The sequence below is a fragment of the Apodemus sylvaticus genome, chromosome 10, assembly GCF_947179515.1.
Source record: "Apodemus sylvaticus chromosome 10, mApoSyl1.1, whole genome shotgun sequence".
Classification (NCBI taxonomy): Eukaryota; Metazoa; Chordata; class Mammalia; order Rodentia; family Muridae; genus Apodemus; species Apodemus sylvaticus.
In genome coordinates, this window is record NC_067481.1 from 17,911,917 (window position 1) to 17,920,433 (window position 8,517).

Consider the following 8,517-nt stretch of genomic DNA (forward strand, 5'->3'; position numbering starts at 1 on the left):
ACGCATTAAGGGCTTCCTATGTTAAGATGGGACATAATCTCAGTTCCTATTGAGTGGGGCTGTCGAGAAGTAAAACTTTGGTTTCTTTCTAAAGATTTATTTTCATATTTGTGTGTGTGTGTGTGTGTGTGTGTGTGTGTGTTCTGCCTGCAGATATGTCTGTGTTCCACATGTGTGCCTAGTGCTTGAGGACTTGGTGAGCCTCAATGTGGGTGCTGGGAATTGAACCTGGGTCCTTTACAACAGATGAGCACTCTTAACTGTCGAGCCAACTGTTCATCCCCTATTTTATTATTTTTAAATAATAAAAAAATCATTTGTGATGTATAGGTGTTTTGCCTACATGTGTGTCTGCATATCAGATGTGTATTTGGTACTCATAAAAGCTAAAAGGGGGTATTCACCTCTCTGGAACTGGAGATACAGATGGTTTTGAGCCACTATGTGTATTCTGGGGATCAACACTAAGGTTGAACAGAATAAAGAACCTTGACAATTCTCATAATTGGGAACTGTAGGCATTTAAATCTACTCCTAACCAGGTACCTGTTCTGGAATGTGTGACCATGACACCCCAAGGAGAGGACTGTGACAATCAGTCACATAGGGATAACTCCTGAAGTCCTTCCACAGGCAGATGAGGCATCCCTGACATCTCAGACAGAGCCAATAGAGAGCATCTGCTTCTAGATCCCAACCCACGCCCAAATGTTTCTAAGGTCCTGTCCACAAGGAATAAAGTGTCTATCAGAGAAAATGACCGTGTTTGCCTTTATGTGTGAGTGATGCTGGGAATTGAATGTGGGCTCTCACACATGCCAGAGAAGTGCTCTATCACCAAGTCCCATACTGACACACTTCATTAGGAAATTATAAAGTCTCTTTATATATTTTGGATATCCTTTAGTATATCATTTACAGATATTTTCTCTTATTCTGGATCTTTTCACCTTAACAGTGTCCTTTCAACCTTATATGTTAAAATTAAAACTTTGATGCTGAAAGAGAACTAACAAATCATCGCCTATATTCACCCCTTTTTCTTTATTGATATGAACATAAAAGCCCAACGAACTGAATTGCTTTCTTTAAGACTAGAGGCAGGAACAGCTACTTTATAAACTACATAGTGATGCCAAAGGGAATTATGCCAAATTATAATTATTTTTATAATTAAAAATATTAGTGAAGACATTAGAAAACAATATGAAACATCTGATAAACAATGTGACATACATTATAAAGTCTCCTATAGACTAGAAAGGCAAAATGAATTTAGAGAAGTCGTCAGCGGGACAATGGATGCTCATCCTATTGATCAGCAGACCTGGAGCAGAAACAGACGAGATGGCTGTGACAAATGTCTGCGGGGTTAAAAGCTGTCACCCACCTTTTCTGAAGCGGGCACTTGTAATCTGCTTGTACAGTCTCGCCATTTCTTTGGCTGAAAAACAAGACTAAGAGTCAAGGCCATCTCCATTTCTGACGCTGCCTAGGGGCAGAAAACTGGAGAGAACATCCAAGTTTTATGGGATTTCTGTCTGAATTCATGTGGCTTCTTGTGATGGTTTGACTAAGAATGCCCCCCCCCCCCCCCTGCCCCATAGGCTCATAGATTTTGAATGCTTGGTCATTAGTCAGTGCCACTGCTTTGACAGGGATTTGGAGGCGGGGCCTTCTTGGGGGAAGTATGTCACTGGGAGTGTGGGCTTAGAGGTTTCCATTGCCCAAGCCAGTTCCACTGTCTCTTTCTGCTGCCTGTCAGTCTAGATGCAGAACTCTCAGCTTCCTCTCCAGCACCATGTCTGCCTGCAAGACACTGTGCTTCCTGTCATGACCATAATGGGCTAAGCCTCTGAGCTGTCAGCCAGCCCCAGCCTAACGTTTTCTTTTATAAGAGTTGCTGTGTTCATAGTGCCTCTTCGCAGCAAAAGGACATTGACTAACACACTGCTTTTGATGTCTTGTATGGATTAAACCCCCAAGTCTAAGACTTGGGTCAGAACTGACATCAAGGTTGGCTACATATCATTTATTTTTTTCTCATAAAAATGTGGGTTGGTTTTATTTCTTAAGCAAGGGGAGAGACAAACTCTCAAGAGAAAGTGGAGCTAATGGCTTAGTTTCCTGTATTTAACTGAGTTTGCCATGGCTGGATAAGCCAATTGTGTACTCTTCTAATGCCAAGAAAGATCCGTGGCAAGTTATAGAAGCCTGCAAACTGATGGTGGCTCTTTGTCAATGTAGAGGTGCCACGCACAAGGTGCCCTGTTACTCAGAAGCCAACGTAGGTAGAAAGATCTTCCTTCTGAGGGGTGTTAATCCTCTGATACCCACATTCTGATGTTGGGGACCAACTCAGGTTGGCAGGTTTGGTGGCAAGTACCTTTTACCCACCAAGCCATCTTTCTGGCTCCAACTATTTTTCTATATCTTTATTTTTTTCAACTTGGAAACATGGAGCATAAATACCAAGAATTTAAATGTACTTTTAAAAAAAATTAAAGTAGATCTTGTGCATATTTGTATAAAGTCCTAAGTTTTTCTTAAATCCTTTCAACCAGACTTGTAGAGACACATCAAAAGTGGGGACACAGGTACAGACACAAAATCTGAGTTCCTCACGAAGTACAAGCTTGAGTTCTGTGGTTGGGAGATGAGGCTAGGAGACAGTTTCTCATCATAATATTCAAACCTATCCATTCTTTTCTATATGAATATAGAACATAGATGAATACAATTATGTATGCATAAGAGAGAATGTGCTGATAAAATTATGGATTATTACCAGAGGCCAGAACCAATTATGCTTTCCTTTTGAGTTATTGTATTTCCTGAATATATACATTTTCTGTAATGACCATACATTGCCTTGACTTTTCAATGCTGGTGTTCAAATCTAGGCTCTTGTGCCTGCCGATCAAGTGCTTTACCGCTGACTACACTCCCAGGCCCATGCACTATTTTAAAAAACGATGGTAGTATATTTCAAAAGCTAAAATTGTTTTCCTTTTTTTTTATTTTTATGTGTATAAGTGGTTTTCCTGCATATGTGGGAATCGTGTGTGCAGTGACGTTGGGGGCTGGAAGAGGGCATTGAATCCCATGGGACTGGAGTTGAAGGTGATTGTGAGCCACCATGTCGGGTGCTGGGAACCGGAGTTGGGTCCTCTGCAAGAGCAGTTAGAGCTTTTAACAGCTCAACTGTCTCCGTAGTCCTCCACACATTACCTTTACAACCAAGAAACAAAGAACGAAAATAAACATATGGCATCAAATCGTCAACTTTAAATTCTACTCTAAGTTTTCACTCACGTTTAATCTTCTTCAGGCCTTCTATTATTGTCTGTACGATAACCTTCCCGCTTCCTGTAAAATATTTGATTCAGAGACAGAGGCAGCAGCCACACGAAAGCTTAGTGAGGTTAATAAAAGTTGTGAAATTATTAAAAACATATTTGATGACTTCTGCCTCAATCCTCCCCTGACCCCCCCACAGAAAGCACAGGGATGAAACTTGTATGCGCTTGCTTTGGAGTTCAGATGAGCTTTCCTCTCAGCTGTGTGTGACAGGACAAAGGATGGCTTCTGCAGGGAGACAAATATCTCTACACCTACAGGGTTCTCTCTCTTTTATATAGTCCAAAGAATGTGGTCGACAGTCACAGGTTACAAGCAGGAAAGTGGTATTGCCAACAGAATCTGGCCTCAAGTCTAGAAGGATCTTTTCCCAACAGATGACAATATATATTTAATTCTTATTATATTCATTTATTTGTGTGTGTGCATGCACACATGCATGTGGAGGTCAGGGGACAACCTCCTACAAGGTAGGACTTGGTTCTCTCCTTCTACCATGTGGGCGCTGGGGATCAAACTCAGGTTGTCAAGCTTGACAGCAAGTGCATGCATGCATGCATGTATCTACGTATCCATTATGTTATATATAATATATAATATGCATATGATATATTACCTATAAATATGTAAAAGTAATAATGTTGGCATGTTCTCAGCTATTAGAAGAGGGAGGGCAGGGCTGGCTCTTGTTCTGACAGGTCTTTTTTAAAAGTTCTTCATTAGCGTATATTAGTATACACAACAGTGGGTTTCATTAGATCTTCTTCATACACACGTGTGTAATGTGTTTGGATCTTCACCTCTTACAGCCTTTTCTCCCTCTCCCTCCTGCTCTTCTCAGCTAGCACTTCCTCTCCCAAGTCTTTATTCATTTGTAGGTGAATGACCCAGAAACCTTTTGTGAAAGCCACCAGAGATGTGCTATGCTGCAGTGAGGACACAGTCTGTCTCTGGCTGGAAAGATGCCCCGCCCCTGTCTACCAGGCTTTCCCAGAGGGCTTCAGCCTCTCCCGTGTGCTCCCCTGCCTGTTTGTATCACATCAGCTCCCACTGTCTTGTAAGCTTCTTCCTTGGAGGACAAGGCCTGCCATTCATCCCTTTCTGAGCCCTTAGCATCTGACATGGGATTTTTTTTTTTTTAAAGAACTTTAAAGTCTGTTGGGAGATCCGTGTGTGTGTGTGTGTGTGTGTGTGTGTGTGTGTGTGTGTGTATAAAAGCATGAGGTGTGTATACTGTCTCCAACAAAATCCTTTCAGAATTCAAAGAACCACCAGTGTGTTTTGGTTGACGGGGTGAATGGTGGACTAGGATTCCTGGAATGTGACAGGAGTGTTGGGCAGTCAAACAGGATGTTGCTGTGGGATGGGGATGGAGTAGAGGGGGACGTTCTAGATGAAGTGATAGTAACTAAAGGACAAAATGGGATGGAGGCAGTCTTAGGGCATGATGGCTCAGTGGTTCGCAGCGTAACAGGCTGGAAGCGGTGGAGAAGGCTGAGGAGTGCATGTGGGCTGCGCTGCAGGTTTTCAGTGTGTCTATTTTTATGGTGCTTGCCCACGGTGATGCCAGGCCAGTGCGCCATCCAGGGTTCCTGTGTTCAAGGACAGAGGTACACACAGACTATCCGGCAACGTCACTGAGGCACGATGGGTAGAGACGCTATCCTGCCATGTGCTTACATTTTTTTGTATGTATAAACAACAGAAACAGTAGTAGAAAAATTTAAAAACTTAATTATAGAACACAAGGACCAGGGGATAACGGACTCATCACTGCACAGCATGATACATCCCGGTAAATGTGGAGCATGATCCGTCAGCTCCAGACCACGACTTCTCCTGAGTCTCTCCCTACCGCTCACTTTACTTCCTGATTTCGAGCACTCTTTTTTTTTTTTTTTTACTTTATTTTTCTCATTAGAGTCATGCACTCACACACGTTAGCTTATTGGTTGTTCTTGGGATTTTAAAAAGGAATTTACAGGCATAATTGTAACATGCCAACTCTTCTCTTCATTTTTGAGATTCTTAGTAGTCAAAATGTGGCCCCTGGACCAGGATCATTGGTGCCACATTGGAGCTTGTTATAAATGCAAGGCTCCACCCTGGACCTGGATGCCAGCTTGTTCTGTAACCAGATGTGAAAGTGTGTTGGCGGATCTTATGTCAACTTGACCCAAGCTAGAGTCATCTGAAAGGAGGGACCCTCAATTGAGAAAATGCCTCCACAAGATAAGGCATTTTCTTAGTGATTAATGTGGGAGGGCTGGGCCCATTGTGGGTGGGGCCGCTCTGGGCTGCTGGCCCAGGGTTCTATAAGAAAGCAGGCTGAGCAAGCCACGAGGAGCAAGTAGCAGTCCTTCATGGCCTCTGCCTCAGCTTCCAGCTCCAAGTTTCTGCCCTGACAATAAACAGCATAAGCCAAATAAACCCTTTCCTTCCCAAATTGCTTTTTGGTCGTGGTATTTACCACATACCATGATTAAGTAACCCTGATTAAGATGGAGGTAATTCACATGCTTTAAGCGACACAGAAATCATTTCTGAGGATCTTCTTTGCTGGTAGGTAGCAAACTTCACTTTTAGGAAGGTCCCACCTTCCAAGCAGAAACCCTCACCGTTCAGCGCCAGGTAAGGAATCAGTTCTTGTAGCTCTTCCTCCGTGAGCTCGATCCCGTCGTTTGCCAGAAACTTGTACAAGTGCTGCAGCTCAATCGCCTCTCCTTAGAAAGGGTGAGAAACAGGTGTGGATTTATCACAGAAGCAATGCGTACAGAATGACGAGTGCTGTCTGTCCTTATGCAGACCACTGCCCTGTGCATCTCTAATTAAAAGGAGCGCTGGCAAGACCCGCGTCTACAGTTCTGCTTTGTGGATTAGCAGGACGCCACAAAGACAGTGCTCCAGGATTTGAAGCCCTGTGGGCTGTGCTGAACCTGCGTCAGAAGAAGCTGCAAGCAAGCCTTTGCTTTTCCTATCCCTCTTTTTCTGGCCCACTGAATACTCATTGTTTTCTACAGACCGCCCTCCCTTCCTTTTGACAAGGTCTCCCTGCATTGCTCTAGTTGGCTCTGTTGCCCAGGCTGTCATCAAACACGGAATTTTTCTGCCTCAGTCTCTTAAGTAGTCTGGGACTACAGGTATATATCACTGAACCTGGAAATAAACACCAGTGAAAACTTTAATTTTTTAAAAATTATAGTTGCCTTCAATTGATTTCTTTGGTCACTATGTGATCAGCAATGCATCTCAACACAAAGAATAAAGTTTTCCTGGTTTTTTTTTTTTTTTTTTGTTGTTGTTGTTGTTTCTTGGATTTGGTTTTGTCGAGACAGGGTTTCTTTGTATAGCTCTGGCTGTTCTGGAACTCACTCTGTAGACCAGGCTGGCCTTGAACTCAGAAATCCACCTGCCTCTGCCTCCCAGAGTGCTGGGATTACAGGTGTGCGCCACCACCACCCGGCTAAAGTTTTTCTTATTCATTGTAAGAGATTTAATCACACTAAAGGTCACTGTTACTATAAAGGGGTGGTAGGGGGAAGAAATACCTCATCTATCATAAAAACAGTTCTCAGCTGGGCGGTGGTGGCGCACGCCTTTAATCCCAGCACTTGGGAGGCAGAGGCAGGCAGATTTCTGAGTTCGAGGCCAGCCTGGTTTACAGAGCGAGTTCCAGGACAGCCAGAGCTACACAGAGAAACCCTGTCTCGAGAAAAAGCAAAACAAAACAGTTCTCAGTTTTTTTTTCCTAGTCTTTGATAACGACTGTATTTATATAATGTGAAAATCTTATATAAATATAATTTTGTATTTTGTTCTGCTTTGAAGACTAGGCTGATCTCAAATTTGTGATTCTCCTGCCTCAGCTTCCTGGAATTACAGGTGTGTGCTTGGCTTGTGTTTTGCTTTTTTCACCCAAAGTAATTTCTTTATACGTATTTTAAAAACTACTGTGTAATCTTTAAAAATATTAACACTTTTTAAAATTAGATTTTTAGGTTAGTGTGCAACATAATGGATTTCATTATGGTGTCTTCATGCACGTGCTGTTTACTTTGGTCTGTCTTTCCTCCCTATTTCCAGCTGGTCTCCTTTCCCCATAGTTAGTATCCTCCGTTTTCCTATCACGTGCATTCTATTATCCACGCTGTTCCACCTCCCTTAAGATCTCTTCCTCTCTTCTGATGATCTCCTTTCTAGTTTTGTGAGCTGCAAACACACACACAGAGATGACACACAGACACACACACACACACACACAGTATTAAATTCAGGTTTCACAAATGAAAGACAATGTCTTTCTGAGTCTGGCTTAATTCATTTAGCATAATGATCTGTAGTTTCTACTTTTCTGAAAATTTTATGGTTTCACCTTGTGAAAGATTATTTATTACCTACATAAGTTTATGCTTTAGGTATTTATTTATTTATTTATTTACTTATTTATTTATTTATTGTTATTTTGAGGTGGTGTTTTTCTGTATAGACCCTGCTTTCCTGGAACTTTTTCTGTAGACCAGGCTGGCGCTGGGTTTGAACTCAGAGATCCTCCTGCCTCTGCCTCTCCAGTGCTGGAATTAAAGATGTGTACCATCACACCTGGTTCATCTGTTTCTTTTTGCGGTTCTTTATATATCTTGAAAAATGTGGGTTACTTCATGGATTTATGTGTTGTCATTGTGCAGGGGCCATGCTACCCTTCTGTGTAGTCTTCCAATTTTAGTATAAGTGCAGTCAAGTGAATACTCTGTATAATCTTCACAGTTAGTATTTTAATCAATGCTATCCCACTTGACTAACATTGCATTTATATTTTTAGACAAAAGTCTTGATATGTAGCTGAGGCCAATCTCAAGTTTGGTGACTGTCTTCTATATAATAATTTGTATAGTGATTCTAATATATACATGTACTGGCTGGTTTTGTGTGTCAACTTGACACAGGCTGAAGTTATCACAGAGAAAGGAATTTCACTTGGGGAAGTGCCTCCATGAGATCCAGCTGTGGGGCATTTTCTCAATTAGTGATCAAGGGAGGAGGGCCCCTTGTGGGTGGTGCCACCCCTGGGCTGGTAGTCTTGGGTTCTATAAGAGAGCAGGCTGAGCAAGCCAGGGGAAGCAAGCCAGTAAGGAACATCTCTCCATGGCCTCTGACTCA

The 8,517-nt window shown here is 42.3% G+C and overlaps 1 non-coding gene across 1 annotated transcript; it reads right to left on the bottom strand.

The window, feature by feature from the left end:
• Positions 1–8,000: 8,000 nt before the first annotated feature.
• LOC127695634 (U6 spliceosomal RNA) lies at positions 8,001–8,104 on the bottom strand. Its single transcript, XR_007980017.1, has one exon. It is a non-coding gene; the product is annotated as a U6 spliceosomal RNA (small nuclear RNA).
• Between the last annotated feature and the right edge of the window lie 413 nt (positions 8,105–8,517).